At 39.2% G+C, this 18,444-nt stretch overlaps 1 non-coding gene across 1 annotated transcript; it reads right to left on the reverse strand.

Moving 5' to 3' along the window:
• Positions 1-12,709: 12,709 nt before the first annotated feature.
• LOC121968898 lies at positions 12,710-12,815 on the reverse strand. The gene has a single exon (XR_006108416.1). It is a non-coding gene; the product is annotated as a small nucleolar RNA R71 (small nucleolar RNA).
• Between the last annotated feature and the right edge of the window lie 5,629 nt (positions 12,816-18,444).

Below are 18,444 nucleotides of genomic sequence, written 5' to 3' on the forward strand. Positions count from 1 at the left end.
CACAGGCTTAGTAAGATCCTTTCCTACTCACAAAAACCATGTATCATAGCATAATCACATAAGCATATAGCATGGAGACATAATTATCTAAAACATCATATCATGTAAAGAGCATCATGTCATATCATATCATAACATAAAAGAGCGTCATGTCATATCATATCATAACATAAAAGAGCATCATGTCATATCATATCATAACATAAAAGAGCATCATGTCATATCATATCATAACTTAAAAGTATATGCGAGATGTCTTTCAAAAACATGCGTCATGTCATGTGTGAGATGTCTTTTAAAGAAATATCATATAATACTTAAATATAATCTCAACATGAGGGTCCGACTATGTACCACATAACATAAATGCGCGCAATCCCTAGGAAGGGATAGCTAATCCCGAACCTACTAGGGATACTAGGTCCATACTGTTGGTGCAACCTTAGGTCAAGGTTGACCTGGTTGACCAGACTCGAGTTTACTTGACTCGAGTTGTGTTTTGATGTTTGGCGAGTTATGTTTGACAATGTTTAACGTGAACAGAAAAGTTGTATCTTGATGTTTGACAAGAATACAAGCTTGGGAGATTGTGGGTGCAACCCGTGGTCAAGGTTGACCTGGTTGACCCGAGGTGAGTTGACCTGACTCGGAAAAGTCCAAGCAGGGAGCTTGGCACGGGAAAAGTCCAAGCAGGAGACTTGGCACGGGAAAAGTCCAAGTATGGAGACTTGGCACGGAGAAGTCCAAGTATGGAAGCTTGGCACATGGGAAGTCGGAGAGGGCTCGGTAGCTCGTTCTCCGGACTGTGGTCAGAGAGGTCTCGGGAGCTCGTTCTCTGGACCGGATGGAAGTCGGAGAGGGCTCGGTAGCTCGTTCTCCGAACTGTGGTCAGAGAGGGCTCGGTAGCTCGTTCTCTGGACCGGATGTGGAAAGTCCTGGTGAGTGAAGCCAGGCAGACGAAAAAGTCCTGGTGAGTAAAGCCAGGCAGTTGGAAAGTCCTGGTGAGTGAAGCCAGGCAGTGGGAAAGTCCTGGTGAGTGAAGCCGGGCAGATTGGAAATCCTGGTGAGTGAAGCCAGGTGAAAACCCTAGTGAGTGAAGCTAGGTGAAAGTCCTGGTGAGTGAAGCCGGGAAAGGGAAAATACAGATGGATCAAGGGTGATCGGACATCTGGTGTTGAGAAGGTCAAGTAGGTCAAGGGAGTGACCGGATACTTGACACGAAGAGAAAAGTCCAAGTGGGTCAAAGGGATTGACCGGACACTTGGTGGGGAGTCTTAGCAGGTCAAGGGAGTGACCGGATGCTAAGCATGATGTACCAACAGGTCAAGGTTGACCGGATGTTGGTTTGGAAGGTTTGAGACTTGGTTTGGGCAAAAACTAAGCTCTAGATCGATCTGGGGACTGATCTAGTGATACGGTTGATCGGTCTGGTGACCGATCAGTAATCAAACAGAATGCTTCTGTGAATTATCTGATCGGTCTGAAGATCGATCAGGAAGCAAACAGAAGAGAAGAAGGAGAAAGGCTGATCGGTCCAAGGGACCGATCAAACTCCGCCTGGACCGATCAGGACATAGCCTAATCGGTCCAGGCTTAGCCTGATCGATCCCCAAGACCGATGAGGGACAGTGTGGACCGATCAGGTTGGAGCCTGATCGGTCCAGCCCTAGCCATTGTGACTCAACGGCTAGGTTATTTTGGGCTTCTGTGTTTTGTTCTTTTTGCTTGCAGGTTCGCAGGTTGGCTCAGGATATCAGAGGTTATAAGAAGAGATCGAGGGCTACTGACTACCACTCTTCTTCTTCTTTCTGCTCGAGCTTCTGTTCTTCTGAAAGCTGTGCTTAAGCTTTGCTGAGCTCCGAAGCTTCGGGTGAGCTTCCTGCTGGTTTTCTAGCTGAGCTTGGATCCGAGAAGTTGCTGCTTCATCAGGATTCCAGTCGACAACGAGAAGGCAAGCAAAGGGTTTTACATTTCGATTATTCTTGTTTGCTTTCTCTACTGTTGTACTCCTTATTGCTGTTGCAAAGTTTTTGTGGCGAGGTTTCTCCACCCATAAGGAGTTTATATTAGCCGGTTTCCCGGGGACTCATCCACCGACGGATTGATAGGCTTCGTCCACCTTACGGACACGCCGAGGAGTAGGAGTTTCATCTCCGAACCTCGTTACATCGACGAGTTTGAGGTTTGCTATTTTCCGTTGTCGTTTCTATTATTTATTTCCGCTGCGCTAACCTTGATTTGTAGAAAGAAACGAACGATTTGGGGCGGCTATTCACACCCCCTCTCTCTAGCCGCGATCATCGATCCCAACAAGTGGTATCAGAGCGAGGTCGCTCTTCGCCGGATTAACACCCGAGGGAGCACAAGCTAGAGATGGATCAACTCGGAGAAGACATCACCATTCCACCCTTCTACGATCGCGACGACTTCGCGTTTTGGAAGGTAAGAATGAAGTACTTTCTTATGACTAACCTTGAAAATTGGAGTTGTGTTCAATTAGGTTTCAAGCCTCCATTGGATAAAGAAGGAGAACTTTTGGAGAAGAAGAAGTGGACGAAGGAGCAAATCCACCAATCAACCATCAACGATGAGGTATTGAAAATTTTTGAATTTTCTTTACCTAATGATGTTTTGTGTAAGCTAGGTGGATATAACGATGCCAAGGAGTTGTGGAACAACTTGGCCAACTTCCATGAGGGGAGCTCCACTTCAAGCCATGAAGAGGAGTCAAGTGAGCTAAGTAGCTCACACCATGGAGATGTGGAATTAGAAGTTGAGGGTTACTCAACATCTAAGGAAGAAGAGGAGAGTTCTTCCTCAAGATCAGAGCAAGAAGAAGAAGCTTCTATCTCCGGAAGGGATGAAGGAGAAAGCATACAACCATCCTCAACCCTAGGTAACTCAAGCATTTTAATTTCGAATAAATTACACATAATGTGCTTTGAGTGTAGGGAATATGGACATTATAAGAGTAAATGTCCAAAGAGGATAAGGAAGACTCCACCGGCGCCAAAGGTCAAGGAAGCCGGAGTCCCGATACGCAAGAGCAAGGAGCACGTGGTGTGCTTCCAATGCTAGCGAAGGGGACATTATCGGAGCCAATGTCCGAGGGGGAGGCAATCTCACAAGGACAAGAGACCGAGCACATCGATAGGGGGAGCTAAAGCAAACCCTAAGGTAATCTCTAAGGCACATTATTGCAATACTAGTAAGATGCATGCTAGTAGTTTGATTGCAATTGACAACAATGATAAGCATGATAATTATAGAAATCGATACACATGCTTAGGTGCCAAACATGTGAGCCTAGATAAGGATAACACTAGGAAAGCCAACCCTAGGATCAACTCATCTAAGGTTAAGGATAACCTAGGTAGAAATCCCAAAACAACTAGACATATGCCTAGGAATGCCTCAAAGACAAATGACAAGTTAAAACTTGAGGCCTTAGAAAAGGAAAATCAAGTCTTGAGGTCAAGACTTGACACTTTAGAAAAGACCCTTAAAAATTTAGAGAAGTCAACTCTAGGGTCTAAGGGTCAAAAACCCAAGCCCAAGGACAAGAAAGGTTTGGGTCACAAACCTAAGTCCCAAATGGTCAAGCCCACTTATCACAATGTTCCATTCGATTATGGAACAAAATCTAGGGCTAGGAAGACCAACACCAAGGTCACAAGGGGAGTCACCCCTAGAGTTGATCTTGATGAGTCCCAAATGGACAAGGCTTTAAAGCCTAAGAGGGTCATTAGAAGGGTTGCTAGGGAAGTCATCCCTAGTGAATACTAAGTGAACCCAATGAGCTCCAATAGGTATTGGGTTCCTAAGAGCGTGATTCCATCACGCTAGATGGTTTAGGGTGTGCCAACCTTACTTGAATAGGTAGTTAACCTAATCATGGCAAAAGGTGGCACTTTAGGAATTTTCAAGGTGCAATCAAGCCTTGAAAATGAAATTGAAAATTATTCCTAAGGTGATTAGGATGTGCCAATCAAATTTGAGGAGTTCTCTTAGGTCAATCTAATTGGCACATAGTGATCTAAACATCTTTGCTATATGATTTGAGGTCTATCACACTTAGGAATATAGAATTTATGGCAAAATGATCGAAATTATCAAAAATGGCAACTAAGGCTAGAATTAGGTATTTTCTATACCTTTATGTGCTATTTGCCATATATTGTTTGTCATATGCCATGTCATGAGATCATACTTATTTTATGATCATTTAAAATGTCATGATAATGCTTAGGTTAGTCAAATGTCATGCTCTATTTAAGTTTCATACTTTATGCCATGACATCATGACATTGGCACGTGTTTCATTTATGATATCATTATATGCCATGTCATCATCTCTTCTCTTGCATTTATAATCAATGAAATTGATTTAAGGTTAAAAACACAATTTGATATGGAGATCAAATTGATGTTTAGAAAATGCATGAGACCTTAGTCTAAGCTAACCTAAACCCATATCTCACATCAAAATTGACTTGAATGTGTTTGATACACCTTAGATGTGTGTGAGATATTAGGATGATGAGTTAGGATCAAGGTGCATAGTTCTTGTGCCTAGATGAGCCTAATTCGAAATTGGGGATCATAGGGAAAGCTTATGTACAAGTCATGTACATTTAGCCCAAAGATTGTGGTCCTAAATTAAATGGTTTAAAATCATTTCAAAATTGATTTGAAAAACCTTGATGAAGCTTTTCTAGTGATAGCATTCATCATTGAACAAGTTGATACAAAGATGAGTTAACTTTGAGCTATTTCAAAGACTTTTGAACTTTGTATCAAGATTTGAAAATAGAACTTATTTTCATAGAAAACTATTTTTCCATGATAGTATATGTTATGAGGAATGTATCCTCAAAATTTCATAATTTTTGGAATTTTCTATAATTTATTAGGGGTTTCTGAATTTCGTTGAAGGAAAATCAGAAACCAGAACCTATCAGTACCTGGATCGGTCCCTGGACCGATCCAGGGAAGGCTGGATCGGTCACTGTGACCGATCCAGAGGGATCCTGATCGGTCTGGTGACCGATCAGGGCGTGCCAAGTTGCTGAAATTCGACTGGTTGTCTGAAATTTCAGCTCGGGAAGTGGTGTTTTCGGTTTCTAAAGGTTTGGAACTCTCCAAGACATTGTTGGAGCAATGGTCAAGGGGGAGTTGACCTTTAGGGGGAGTTTTACCTATTAGTCAAGGGGGAGTTGACTTTTAGGGGGAGTTTTTACTCCTAAAAGACTTGAGTGATATGGGATTATCACTAAGTTAATTGTTGGACCTTAGTATCAAGGGGGAAATTAAGAGTTTCAATGAAAGGTATGGGACTTTCATTAGGAAGAAACTCTTGACCTTGATTCACTCTTTTTGATGTGTGTCAAAAAGGGGGAGAGTGTAGGTTTGAGGAGAATGGAGAATGTCTAGAGAATGTTCAGGGAAGAACATTGGAAAACCTAAGTTATGCTTGAGTTAGTGTAATTGCTATTGCTGTTGTTAATTTGGTATTTATGTTTCTTTTTGGTATTATTTTTTAACATAATTAATTTAATTTGGTATTTTGTGCACGAGGCTTAAGCTATGTTTGCTCCCCTTGTTGTGAGACAGAGGCGACTTTTTTTAAATCGGAAGCTTAGATCATTTACGAAATGGATAAGGAATGGATGCATCTGCCTTCAAGGCTTGTACCTGAGTATGAAGAAGGGGTTCAAAAATTTCTTACACAAGCTAGGAACTATGCTAAAACACGTGAAGTAATCTTATGTCCTTGCAAGCATTGTAAAAATAAAAAGTATATGAAATTTGACCAAGTGTATGAGCACTTAATTATTAAGGGGATGGATCCTTCTTACACTAGTTGGGTCTTCCATGGTGAAAGTTATACCCCACAATTTCAAGAAGAAGGTAGATCAGGAGGAGTTCAAGTAGATGATGATAAAACTAGAGAGGAATATCACTTATATAGGAATGTCTTTGTGCCAGAAGAAGAGGTTGGACACACTATATCTGAGGCAAAGGATTATGAATTTGCTGATTTATTAGAAGATGCAGAAACTCCTCTCTTCCCTGGTTGCACAACTTACACAAAACTGTCAGCAGTCGTCACATTATACAATTACAAGTCTACTAATGGTCACACTGACAACAGTTTCAATGAGCTCCTTAAGATCTTAGGTGGCATGCTTCCAGAAAAAAACACACTTCCAGAAACTGTTTATTTAATGAGAAAGATGTTGAAACCATTTGATTTAGAATATGAGAAGATTCATGCTTGCCCAAATGATTGTTGTCTATTTAGAAAGGAGTTTAAAGATTTGGACTCATGTCCAAAGTGTGGTTCCTCAAGATGGAAGGTGGACAAAATAACCTCCAAAGTTCGTAAAGGAGTTCGTGAAAAGGTACTACGGTATTTTCCTGTAATACCAAGATTAAAAAGGATGTTTACATTAGAAGAAAATGCTGAATACTTGATTTGGCATTCCAACAACAAAAGTCAAGATCATATGATGCGTCATCCAGTTGATTCAGTAGCTTGGGATACAATAAATCATAAGTGGCCAACTTTTGCATCAGATCCTAGAAATCTCCGACTTGGTCTTGCTACAGATGGATTCAATCCTTTTGGTGACCTTAGTTCCAAATATAGTTGTTGGCCAGTAATTTTGGTAAATTACAACCTTTCTCCATTGATGTGCATGGCGAAGGAAAATCTTATGCTAACATTATTGATTCCAGGCCCAAAACAACCTGGAAATGATATAGATGTCTACTTGGAACCCCTTGTGGAGGATTTGAAAGAGTTGTGGGACACAGGTGTAGAGGCTTATGATGCATTTAGCAAATCAATGTTTAATCTGAAGGCTATTTTGATGTGGGACACTTGTAGAACTGGTAATCCCTCACTAGAATCTGCATTTCCTCCAGGATTAGACATCAACAGATCAACAGACACGGCTTTGCTGCATGTTACTGCTTGAGTGAAATAGGTGCTAAATTTAGTAGTTTATGCTGCAATGACAGATCAAACCATCACCTACAATTTACAATTTACAATTATTCAGTCAGCATCCTGAATTTGTTCTCCTGCATTTGTAACGCCAGTGATATTTTACTGCCACATCTTTTGTTTTTTTTCTCTGCTTTTATGGAAACTCCATGACTGTTCCATTGACTGCAGCCACAGCGATGACTATGTTTGAATATGTGATAAGAATCAAGAGAAGCAAAAAATCTCCTAGCCATGTTTTTAATACCAGAAAAGTTGCATATCCCATGCATGAATCACTACAACAAAAGTTGCATATCCCATGCCTTGTCTAAATAATTACTACTGTTTATTTTATTTTCCTTGTCTAAGAAATTATTATTTATTGATCTAATGAATAATTAATTATATATGAATATGATAGACATTTTTTTATTCTCAGGAAAAAGTGCAAAATTCAGAACAATGAGGGAAAATCAAGATCACATTCACACAATGAGTCGTAGAGGTTATGCCCGTTTGGCTTGCATGATGGTAAAAAATTTTATTTATTGAACTTTATACAAAAACATTTACATATACACTTAATTAGTAACATTATTTGTTCTAACACTGTTTATATGTTTTATACTGCAGGAAAAAGCAAGTCCTGCAGATACACCAATTACACGATCAAAAGTTTGGATCGAAGGTCACAAGAAGAAAAATGGAGAACCTAGTAGTCAAGCTAGTGGAGAGAAAATAGTAATAAAACCATCTCTTTATTATTTGTAGAATTCGCAAAAAAAAAACAATCTAAATTTTTTATTTTAGAATCTGCGATATATCATTTTTAAAAGTTATATTTTTTTATTTGCAGAAAGAAATAGAACGGTGTCCACCTGAATCTCACAACACAACTAACATTCTTGATGATGCAATTAGTCTTGTATTTGGCAAGGAAGCTCGAGGTAGAGTGCGTGGAATGAGCTTTGGAGTAACACCATCGAAAGTTGGAGCATCTGTGCAACAAAATGGAACTGTTAAACGACTTGAAAGTACGGTGAATAACCTTCAACAAGAAATGCAAGAAATGAAGTTCTTGTTTTTTCAAAATATGAGGCAACAAAATGAGCAAGAACAGGTTAGTAATTAAAAACAAAATATATAATATGGAAAAGTTTGTCATTAATTGTGTTAATTACTTTGAGTTATTTTGTATTCTTGTTAGTAAAATTATCTTATGGTGATATTAATTGACACAACTTGTTTATTAAATTAGGTTGGTAGCGGTGACATTGGTAGCGGTATTGGTAATTATGTTGGTGGCAGTAGTCATGGGAAAAAAAATGGTAATGTTAACCAACCTCTAACTGTAGCTCAGGTAATTATTTTGTAATTTTTGTTTTCTAAATTACATATTTGTTATAAAATAGATATGGTAGAATTAATAATTTTGTATGGTTATATAGTCAAAAATGAAGGATGTGAGTCATGGAGATATCAGGGATAATGCTAAATGTAAGCTACTTCATTGGTGTGTTGATGGAGTTGTGGCAGAAGGTCGAATCGCATCTACAGATCCAAAAGCAAAAGTGCATCACGTTCTTCTTGGTGGATCATGCTGGAAAGTTTGGGTTGATAAAGTTTTTGTAGAGAAGGTGGATCTAATTAGACCGAATGATGAAATGCTTTTTCTCGAGGATGCAATAGGAAGTACAGTTGCTTGGTTAACAAAGTTTATAGTTGTGTATGACTGATATAGATTCTATTTAGTTTAAAGTCATACTCTATTTAGTTTATAGTTGTGTATGACTGATAGGAAGTACAGTTGCTTGGTTAACTGTTTTTTGGTATAATGAAATGACTTTTATTTATTGTGTGTGGATTGGATTTGTATTTAATTTATTGTAAAATGTTTATTGATTATTTTAGCATAATAAAATTATTTTTTTTATATTCATTAGACCATCCGCGGCGCGCAATGCACGCTGCGGAAAATAATATCCGCAGTGCGCAATGCACGCCTTGGAAATTACTATCCGCAGCGTGCATTGCGTGCCGCGGATATTATTTTTCGCGGTGTGCATTGCATGCTACGGAAATTACTATCCGCGGCGTGCATTGCGTGCCGTGGATATTAATTTTTTATTTCACAGAAATTACAATCCACAGCGGCAATGCATGCTGCGGATAGTCTTTTCCGCGACCCGCAATGCGCGCTGCGGATAGTATTTTCTGCAGCGCGCAATGCGCGCCACGGATAGTATTTTCTGCAGCGTACATTGCGCGCCGCGAATAATATAGGACTTTCAACAGCTTTCAACTACGGAGCATGCAATGTGCGCTGCGGAAAGTGAATTTTCGCGCTGCGAAAAGTGATTTTTGTTGTAGTGTTTAATCTTGTTATGGCCGAATGTAGAGCATGAAACTAAGTTTAAGCAACATACAAGCATAAGAATATCAAGCTAACTTCATATCATATCATAAGGAAAATCATGAGCATGTTAGATTTGATTTCTAAGCTTTCTTGGACCCTTAACCTCATCATGGCCGAAACCCTAAGGTGGGATGCATCTAGGTTCCAAGCAACAAGCAAGCATGAAAACACTAAGAAATCTTCATACCATATCATAAGGAAAGTCATGAGATTGATAGATGAAATTTTAAACTCTCCTAGACCTTCATTTCTATCATGGCCGAAACTCTAAAACCCTAAAGTGGCATGGATTTAGGTTCCAAGTAACATACAAGCATGAAAAACACTAAGAAATCTTCATACCATATCATAAGGAAAGTCATGAGCATGATAGATTAAATTTTAAGCTTTCTTAGACCTTCATTTCTATCATGGCCGAAACCCTAAAACCTTAAAGTGGCATGGATTTAGGTTCCAAGCAACATACAAGTATGAAAAACACTAAGAAATCTTCATACCATATCATAAGGAAAGTCATGAGCATGATAGATTAAATTTTAAACTCTCCTAGGCCTTCATTTCTATCATGGCCGAAACCTACTAGGCATAAATCTAGGTTACAAGCAACATAAAAACATTAGAATTCTAAACATAACTCATAACCTAAGTTACATATCATAAGGGACATCGTGAACATGTTTAGTTAGGTCTTAAGCTTTTCTAGGTCTTCTTTTCATGCCTTGGCCGAAAGTTCAAAGAACACGAATCTAAGTTCTAAGCAACGTACAAGCATAAGAACACTAAACTAATCTCCTATCATAGGGTACATATATCATAAGAAACATAGTGAGCATGTTTAGTTTAGGTCTTAAGCTTTCTTAAGTTTTTTTTTTTTTTTTGTAATTTGGTGGTCAAAAGTTTCATGAAGCAACCCTAGGTTTTTAAGAAATCTAAACTCATGGAAAAACACATGAACAACTTGTATCGAGGTGAGGGGATACTTACTTCCTCTTGCTTGGTTTTTGATGTGCGTAGATTATATACTCTTTTATGCATGTTTTTACGCACATTTACATACTTTGAGCATGCTTGATCTATGCATTTTTATACTTCCAGCTTTCCTTTTAGCATATTTACTCTTTTGGTTCGGAGATCTACTTTTTGTGCATTTTCTGTACACAGGAGTCGAAATTGGTGAAGATTATGCGTCCTCGGACAAGCTTGGAAGGAATTGAAGGGAGAGAGCATCAGGCCGTGTACCACACATGGCCGTGTAGTTTTAACAGGAAGGGAAGAGGACATGGTCGTGTGAATCTCACACGACCGTGTCTTGATTTGAAGAAATTAGAGCAGATGCCTTACATGGCCGTGTAGATCTACACGGCCGTGTGAGGTTTCCAGAGGCCAAGCAGGTGGTGGCCGTGTGCACCACACGGCCGTGTAGCATTTCCAGAGAACAGAAGGGTCCTGGCCGTGTGACTCACACGACCGTGTCATGGGGTCGTGTGGCACCCGATTTCCTCCTCTATTTAAACCCTCCTTCATGAATTGAAAGGGGATCTCTTCCCCTTTGAGAGAAGGCAAGATTTGGTGGTATCCTCCCATTCTTGGGAGGATTTCTGGGCGATTCGAGGGGAGTTCTTGACGATTTCGACTCCGGAGCGAGGATTGGATCCGAAGATGAGGCTTCTTCGTAGATAAGTTTTCTCTTTCCCCCTTTTCTTGGTTTCTTGGATTGGGGATTTAAGAAATGCTTGTAATCTTTATTTCTTCGCGTATTCTTCCTCGATTCATGGAGTAGATCTTGTATTCTAGGATTAAGGGAGTATTTATATGATGGATTGATGTAATATCTTATGGATTTGCCAATTTCTTGTTTCAATGACATTATCTTGCTTGTATCAATTAGATCTTGAATGATTAATGGTGATTTGTGCTTAATTCTCATTCTTGATTGATTGTTTGGATTTCTTGTGGACTTAGTAAAGATAAACTCTCACTCGAGCATCCGAGGGATCCACGTGACAGGTGCAAGCCCGTGTAAGGACGTTTGAGAGATAATCTTGAAGAGGAAATAGGAATATTCAAGAGAGTAGGATGGATTTTGTGATTAGTTTCTTGTATCTTGATAGATTAATAAGTTGTGGGCTTCTATGTTGATATCCGAGAAAGGCATAGTAATAGGTGCGCTTCTGTGTAAGGACAACGTAGGTTCACGTCTAATTGATTATATTTAGATACATTTCTCAGTCTTTAGCTGGTTATCTATTGCAAGAGAGAACCGGCAACTTTCTACAAGTGTTTGGCAATTGAGGGATAAGAATTGGTGAACCATTTATATTCAAGAAATCTTACAAAGAAACTGAAACTCCTAGAATCTCCCCTTATCATAACCCAAAACACTAAACTCTTGTTTGTTGATCTTTAATATTAGATTTGTTTACCTTCACTTTGCATTTGAAACAATTGGATAGTTGTTTAGCTAATTCGCATTGAGGCATTTCTAGTGCTTATTCTAGTCCCTGTGGATACGATAATCTTTTATATTACTTGCGACATTTCTGTACACTTGCGGAGCGTAACAAGTTTTTGGCGCCGTTGCCAGGGACTGCGCTATAACATTAGGAATTATCAATTGAGTTAGACTAAACATAACATTTGTTTTCCTTTCATATTGCATAGTTGTAACTAATCATTAGATTTCTGTTTTTACTTTCTTGTATAACTTTTACTTCTTGTTAATTCTTTTTGTACAAATTCAATTCTGCATTTTTTATTCTTTTATTTTTTTTCTTTTTCTGTTGAATTGTCATTTGCTATCTTGTTCTCGTGTATGCGAAGATCTAACTTTGCAGGGGAATTCTTTCCTTTTGACCCTGAGATTGACAGAACTTTCCATAAAAGAAGAATTCTGCAAAGGCAAATTGAAGAACAGGAACATTTGAACATGGCGAATAGACCACTCAAGGATTATGCAACACCTTATGCAAGAGGTTTTCGATCTAGTATTTCAAGACCTTCAGTGGAAGCTAATAACTTTGAGATCAAACCCGTAATTATATCTATGGTGTAGCAGAACCAATTTGGTGGAGGACCTCATGAAGACCCCAATCAACACTTAGAGGTCTTTTATGAAATATGTGATACCATGAAAATGAATGGAGTTCCTTCAGAAGCAGTTAGATTATTATTATTTGGGTTTTCATTAAGAGATAGGGCAAAGCAATGGCTGAATTCTTTGGCCCCTAATAGCATCACCACTTGGGAGCAGTGTGAGCAACAGTTTCTTGATAAATTCTATCCACCAAGCAAAATAGCTCATATGAGGAATTTAATTGCAAGCTTCAAGCAAACTGACTCAGAATCTCTTTTTGAAGCATGGGATAGATATAATAGTATGCTCAGACAATGCCCACATCATGGGTTGGAAAGATGGTTAGTGTTGCACACTTTTTATAATGGTATCAACTATCATACCAAAGTGTCCCTTGATTCAGCTGCTGGAGGGGCACTTATGAATAAAAGTTTAGATGAAGTTGAAGAAATTATTGATAGTGTAGCACAAAATCATCATCAATGGGCAAATGAAAGAAGTGGTGGCTATTCTTCTGTAAACCCAAAAATTAAAGCATCAGGGAAGTTTGATGTAGATGCAGTCACTCTTTTGTCTGCAAAATTGGACGCTCTTACAAAGAAATTTGAGAATATGGGGACTAGTGCTAATATGGTCAATGCTATTAGTACATCTTGTGAAGTATGTGGGAGTTCAGAGCACTCAAATGACTCATGTCTATTGGGAGTTATCACTGCACAAATCAATCAACTGGAACAATGTGATGCAATCATGAGTTACAATCAAAGGCAGAACAACCCATACTCAAATACATATAACCCTGGATGGAAGAACCATCCCAATTTTTCTTACAGAAATAATCAAGATCAAGGACCATCTATGGGGGCAAGACCAAATTTTCAAGCTGGGCAACAAAATTTTCAACATCTATCTTCTCAAGGCTTACCAAAGTCAAATATTGAAAAGATGCTTGAAGAAATTATCTCAAGTCAGAATGAAATGAAGCAAGATTTAGCAAAGCTCATTCAGAGAATGGATAATTCTGAAAAGCATCAAAAGATCCAGGATAGTCAAATTGCCCAACTAGCTTCCTCATCATCCAGAGCACCAGGACAACTTCCAGGAAAACCTGATGTGAATCCTATGGAGCATTGCAATAGAATTGAGCTTAGGAGCGGACGAACCTTGGGAGACTCCCAAGTGACTGCTCCAAAAGGGATACAAAAAGAAGAAGAGCTCTCTCCTCTTATACCTAATCAGATTCAAGCTAATGAGGAGAGTACCATTGAGGTTGAAGAGACTCTTCCACTGAACCATCAGAGCAAAGCTGCCCCTTTTCCTCAGAGACTTACAATGCTCAAGAAAGATGAAGAATTTGGCAAGTTTTTAGAAAAAGTTAAGGAAATTTGTGTAGAGGTACCTCTTATTGATGTTATTCTTCAAATGCCTAGATTTGCCAAATTCCTGAAGGATCTCATGTCAAACAAGAGAAGAAGAGGAGAGGTTGAGACAATTGCGCTTAGTGAGGAATGTAGTGCTATTTTGGAGAAGAACACTTCCCCAAAACTAAAGGACCCAGGGAGCTTTTATATTCCTTGCAACATAGGAAAAGATTTTTTTGAAAAAGCTTTTTGTGATTTGGGGGCAAGTGTTAGCCTCATTCCCTATTCAATCTGTAATAAATTAGGTCTCAAAAACATTAAACTTACTACTATGGCACTTCAACTTGCCGATCATTCCTGCAGGTACCCTTTGGGTATTATAGAAGATGTGCCAGTAGAGGTGGATGGGAATGTTATTCCCACAGATTTTGTCGTGTTGGACATGGAAGAGGACCCCAGGATTCCTATCATATTAGGAAGACCTTTCCTTGCTACAGCTGGAGCTATAATTGATGTCAAAAATCATAAGCTTTCTTTTGTAATTGGTAAGGAAAGGTTGGAATATGATTTATCTAATATCTCTAACCATGTCTCGTCTCTTTTAAATGCTTGTAGCAGGACAAGCATTTATAAACTTGAGGAATGGAATTTTCATCCTCATGGAAGGCCACCAAACGAAGGAGACAATGTGGTGGAAGATGTTGGGAGAAGATCTCCCAACAAAAACGAAAAGTATATCTGTCCTCCAAGGGCGAGGAAAAGAAGTGAATGATCAAGTTTGGTCGAGCTAAAGACCTTAAACAAGCGCTTCTTGGGAGGCAACCCAAGGGTTCTTTTAGTTAGTTTTGATTTGTATTTTAATTTCTTTTAGTTTGATGCATTATTTTGATTTTGTTTTCAGGTTAGGTGCAAAACAGAGCCCGGCCGTGCGGCCAGGCAAAGGTTGCAGAGAAGGGAAGTGCTTGGGCCGTGTCATCCAGACACGGCCGTGTAGGATCTCCCGAGGAGAAAAAGGACTAGGTCGTGTCCCAAACACGGCCGTGCAAAGAATTCCAAGAAGAAAGATGGAGAGGTCGTGTCCCAGACACGGTCGTGCGAAGAATCCAGAGAAGGAAGAGGGGGAGGCCGTGTAGATCTGCACGGGCCGTGTAGGAGAGTTATTTAAGTCTTCTTTCTACCTTACACGGCTAGATCTTGGCCGTGTTCCGCACACCCCCAACTCTCCAAAACATCTCTTTCTCTCCCAATCTCTTAAAAACTCCTCTCTAATCTCTCAAGATCTCTTAGATCCGGATTCTCCTCCTCTCTAAGACTTGGACTTTTTATTCTCCTAACCTAAGATCTTTGCTCTTTGAAGTTTTGTTCTTTGAGTTCCATTTTTCCAACCCTAGATAATTCTTCCCCTATCTAAACTCATCAAGATGTCCAACATTTTGAAGAAACTTCGCAAAGGAGGTGGTGGATCCAGTGGAGACAAAGAGAAGGAGCCATCAAGGGACAAAGGAAAACAACCAGTGAAGGGCAAAGGCAAAAGGACTTCACGCAACGAAGGTAATGACAATGAATTCAATATTGTGTTTAGAAATGATGATCAAGTAACTAGATTTGCAATTCTTGTCAATAGAAAGATAGTGTGTACTAGATATATGGACCCAACTGTTCTTGATATGCTTGGAATTAGGGAAGAGGTAGATTTGATGATTGGGTTTTTGGATTGGAGTGATATTATGTACACACATTTGCCTATATATCCTCGTCTTGTTTTGGAATTTTTAAGTTCATTGGATGTCCATTTTACTAATGAAGATGATTATTTTGGAAAAATCTCATTTAGACTAATGAATCAAGAATTTCTAATGGGCATTTAGTGACTTTAATTCTTGTTTTGGATTAACCACCGGTAGCCCTCGTAGGTTTGATCCAAGGTTTAATTGGAATCATTTTTAGAATGCAATAACTGGGTTAGATCAACCTTATGAGCCTTCAAGAGCTAAGGCCTCCCATATGCAAAACCCCATCTTTAGGTATCTACATAGAGTCATGAGTAAAACTATTTTTGGTAGGGGAGAGAGTGATGGGGTGGTTAAAAAGATAGAGTTTTATGCTTTATGGGCTATGCTTTATAAGGTTGAATTTGATTCTGGTTTTCATTTTGTTCAAACCTTATTAAGATCTGCTAGGGCATCATCGGGATCAATTGTTTTTGGTGGTTTGATTACCCGAATAGCTTATAATTTAAATCTTGATGTTGATGGGTTGGAAATAATTCATGGTAATGACATGATTGACATTGATACATGTCTTGCTATGAAAATGATCGTTCGGGATGAGAATGGTTTCGCGTTTCCTAGGAGGAGTGGTTCTCCTTTACCCCTTCCTTTTCCTGAACGAACTACTATTCGTAACCCGGCTAATTGGGTAATTTCTGAGTTAGATTTTGAGGATAACCCTTCTATACCTGGAGACACTGAGCCACATCATGAGCCCTCGTCATCTGGATACCCGCAGCCTTCTAGTTTTATGGAACCTGCTAGGCATTCTTTTGCATATGGCTCGAGATCTTCTAGGTTTAATTTTTCAGATTTTCGTACGTCTCTAGAATCACTTTATGAGAAGCAAGATGCCCAACGAAAAATGTTGGAGGGGCGCTTCTCTTTATCTGATGATCAGTTTAGGGAGGTACAAAATCATTTTCAGTTTACGAGGAATTTTCAAGGTCAAGTGGCTGAGTTTGTGCAGGATTATGATACTGATCAGGCTAGGATGAGAGATTTTATGCAGAGCATGATTCTTACTAGCCAACAAGTAGATGCTTTATATGAGTATCATAGATCCTTGGGTGAGATTTCAGGTTTTCATAGTTTTCCTATTGGCCAACCACGTCGTAGACCTCCTTTCCCTCGTCCACCTCCTCCACCATATTGATTTCATCGGGACGATGAAAAGTTTAAGTCTGGGGGGGTGTCATGTACTGTTTAGTTTGGTTTTTAGTTTTTAGTTTTTGTTAGTTTTTCATGTTGGTTCATATTTTCATTGCTTGTTGCTTTATTTTGCTTGTTTTTGAAATAATCATGGCAAAAAAAAAAAAATTGAGAACATCAAATCTTCACTTATATGCTTTCTTGGATTCAAGTGAAATGTTAGCACGATTATTGTCTTGATTCATGATGTTCGAATGATGCTAGTAGTAAACTTTGTGTAGTTCTTTTTTCTATCTTGAGAAGCATTAATAAGCTAAGAATCTTATGGTGATGAGTTTTAGTTTTGGTTCAACCTTAAGGATTTTATCTTCACTACACTTGTGCTTGATGCTTGAATAGTTGATGTCATTGAAATAGTCATGATTCATCTTGTTTGCTTAGTACTTGGTTTCCATGGTGATTTCTCAACTTTCATTTTGGTTACTGGATGAGGCTCAAATCATTAAAGCTCATTTGGAAAAATCAAAATATCCCAACATGTGTGCTAAAAGTACATTTGTGAATAAGTTTTGCACAATGCAAACACTTAAAAAAAAATAAATAAATAAAAAAATAAGGGATATAAAAACAGTTGTCATGAGTGGAATCTAGCAAGTCACCCATTTGAGACCGAGTTAGGTTACTGGGGAAATGACTGCCTAGCTTCCCTTGAGATTGAGCACACCTTTGAGACCTTGGGTTAGTTGAGAAATATGAACCAAGTGAATGGTGAGTAAGTGTCTATCACTGGTTACTTGTCTTTCACTGGAAACATTAGGAATTCAAATTTGATGATGACTTGACTAGGACATGGATTGAAACTTGAAGGGTGTTGAGTTACTTTTACACTGTGCACAAGATTCTTATGCTTGAACCATACTTTACTTGTTTCCATGATCACGCTTGTTAATGAAACTTTTTGATAGAGTTAGGAAAGTGCACTAGGTTTTATGAATGTGTTATAGAACATATGAATTTAGACTGCAGCATTTTGCTTGAGGACAAGCAAAGGTTTAAGTCTGGGGGTGTGATGTGCGTAGATTATATACTCTTTTATGCATGTTTTTACGCACATTTACATACTTTGAGCATGCTTGATCTATGCATTTTTATACTTCCAGCTTTCCTTTTAGCATATTTACTCTTTTGGTTCGGAGATCTGCTTTTTGTGCATTTTCTGTACACAGGAGTCGAAATTGGTGAAGATTATGCGTCCTCGGACAAGCTTGGAAGGAATTGAAGGGAGAGAGCATCAGGCCGTGTACCACACACGGCCGTGTAGTTTTAACAGGAAGGGAAGAGGACATGGCTGTGTGAATATAACACGGCCGTGTCTTGATTTGAAGAAATTAGAGCAGATGCCTTACATGGCCGTGTAGATCTGCACGGTCGTGTGAGGTTTCCAGAGGCCAAGCAGGTGGTGGCCGTGTGCACCACACGGCCGTGTAGCATTTCCAGAGAACAGAAGGGTCCTGGCCGTGTGACTCACACGGCCGTGTCATGGGGTCGTGTGGCGCCCGATTTCCTCCTCTATTTAAACCCTCCTTCATGAATTGAAAGGGGATCTCTTCCCCTTTGGGAGAAGGCAAGATTTGGTGGTATCCTCCCATTCTTGGGAGGATTTCTGGGCGATTCGAGGG

The sequence above is a fragment of the Zingiber officinale genome, chromosome 3B (assembly GCF_018446385.1).
Source record: "Zingiber officinale cultivar Zhangliang chromosome 3B, Zo_v1.1, whole genome shotgun sequence".
NCBI lineage: Eukaryota > Viridiplantae > Streptophyta > Magnoliopsida > Zingiberales > Zingiberaceae > Zingiber > Zingiber officinale.